This window comes from Cebus imitator, unplaced genomic scaffold, assembly GCF_001604975.1.
Source record: "Cebus imitator isolate Cc_AM_T3 unplaced genomic scaffold, Cebus_imitator-1.0 Scaffold304, whole genome shotgun sequence".
In the NCBI taxonomy this organism is placed as follows: domain Eukaryota; kingdom Metazoa; phylum Chordata; class Mammalia; order Primates; family Cebidae; genus Cebus; species Cebus imitator.
Window position 1 is genome coordinate 2,394,893 of NW_016107619.1, and position 2,167 is coordinate 2,397,059.

Sequence of the window (2,167 nt, forward strand, 5' to 3'; positions counted from 1 at the left end):
TAAAGAACTTACATGATACCACCTACCTCATATAAAAAAAAAAAAAAAAAAAAAAACAGGTATTAAAATAAGGCTTATCACCTGTGGGAAGCAGAGACTAAAAAACAAAGAAAAACCAGAATTTAAAATCAATGCTAAAAGCCATTTTTCACTTATAAAATCAATTTTAAAATCAAAATCAGTTTGGTAACACCTTCTATGGGTAGGGCTGTCTGACTTTGCTGGTCAGGCTTTAAATTGCTGTGGCCCCATATGGAAGTAATTTGGCAATACCTAAACAGTTCATCACGAAAACTCAAACTTCTATGAAATGGGTACAAATTTGCAAGGTGATTGATTTCACTGTGGCACCATTACAGCATAAAGCTCAGAACAATCCAAATGGTCACTATTAGAGACAAGTCTAGTAAGTTGTGGAACCTCCTATAGCACAGACTATGCACCTACACAGATAAGGCTAGTATCTACAATGTTAAATCCTATCCTTATCCCAAAAAAAGGGAAAAGCCTGAATGCTATGGCACCATTTAAATAAGATGGTCAGAAAAAAAAAGAATATCTTTATACTTGCCAATGAAACTGTAAACAATACAAGAGCCCTAATAAAAGTGGTTAACTACTAATAAAAGTGGAAGGAGTGAAGTAAAAATTTGATTCATGGGGAACAGAAAGTCATTGGGAGACTTCATTGTACACATTTTCATACCCCCCCCCCTTTTTTTAAAAAAAAAAAAGAGATGGGGGTCTCACTCTGTTGCCTGGCTAGAATACAACGGCACAATCATAGCTCACTGCAGCCTCAAAGTTTTGGGCTGATTTCCAAACAGCACAATAAAAAAACTACTATAATGTTTAAAAGTAGTGTCCTACTTCTATGGTTCATTTTTATAGCAAAAAACTTTATTAAATGCTACATCTATAAACAACAAATTGGAAGGACTTTTCAATGACTCTAAAATAGAGATTCTACTCTATTCTTCTGCTACAGTGATATCTGCATGCAATTTATAATGTTCTTTTTTTTTTTTTTTTTTTGAGATGGAGTGTCGCGCTGTACCAGTCTGGAGTGCAGTGGCGCAATCTCAGCTTACTGCAACCTCCGCCTCCTGGGTCCCGGTTCAAGCAATTCTCCTACCTCAGCCTCCCAAGTAGCTAGGATTACAGGCACGAACTACCATGCCCAGCTAATTTTTGTATGTTTTAATAGAGATGGGGTTTCACCATGTTGGGCAGTCTGGTTTTAAACTCCTGACCTCATAGTCTGCCCACCCTGGCCTCCCAAAGTGCTGGGATTACAGGCATGAGCCACCGTGCCCAGCTGCAATTTACAATACTTTTAATAAAAACTGGATGTAATTCATAAATTGATGGTGTTGAAAAGGAATTAAAATGAAATTTAAGACAACTATTTCTAGGGCTTAACTGTCCACTGGCTGAAGCAACAAATATATGACCTATTACAGATTATTAAAACCACCAAATCAGTTTAAACTAGATGAGGAGTTCAGACAAGAACAAGGAGATGACAATATAATGATAATTCTAAAAATCTACTTGAAGTTTTTTCCATTTTAAGATAACTAAACCACTGTGTCACATAGAAAAACAAAACATTTCCAGACCAATGTACACATCACTCGACAAATTATTAGCTGCAGCAAAATTAAGCAAAAACTTAGGAGGAAGTGAGAAAAGCTGCTTGGGCAAGCTTAAAAAGATGTACTATTGGTGAATGAGGAGGAATCAATCTGTAAACGGTAGGCACAGGAACTGGGATCAGCAAAGCAATGCAGGGCCATTTAGTACAGGGGAAAATGATTTTACATGGGGTCAAAGCTCCTAAACAAATTACCATGCCATAGACAGACATAGTAAAATACAATATAGGAAAGACTAAACTATAATAAGCGAATTACTCTAGGAAAACTAGGAACTATGAAATACATTTTCAAAATATGTGCCTCAAAAGTAGTTGATGCTTTTAAACTGCACTTGAAAGTTTCAATTATCAATTACAATTCAATTACCAAATTTACTAAGAAACCACCTTGTCTAGAAATGTCAAGGGGAAAAAGTATTATTGTATATACCATCCTTTAATTTCACTAAGAACGTTTTGTTTTACTTGTATTCAAATGCAGGTATTTTTTAAAACTTACCTAAGACA

General features: G+C 35.5%; 1 protein-coding gene across 12 annotated transcripts in view; it reads right to left on the minus strand.

Annotated features, from left to right (window-relative positions):
* EZH2 (enhancer of zeste 2 polycomb repressive complex 2 subunit) overlaps positions 1-2,167 on the minus strand; it is a 76,753-nt gene that overhangs the window by 15,887 nt on the left and 58,699 nt on the right. The gene's annotated exons all lie outside the window — the stretch shown is intronic.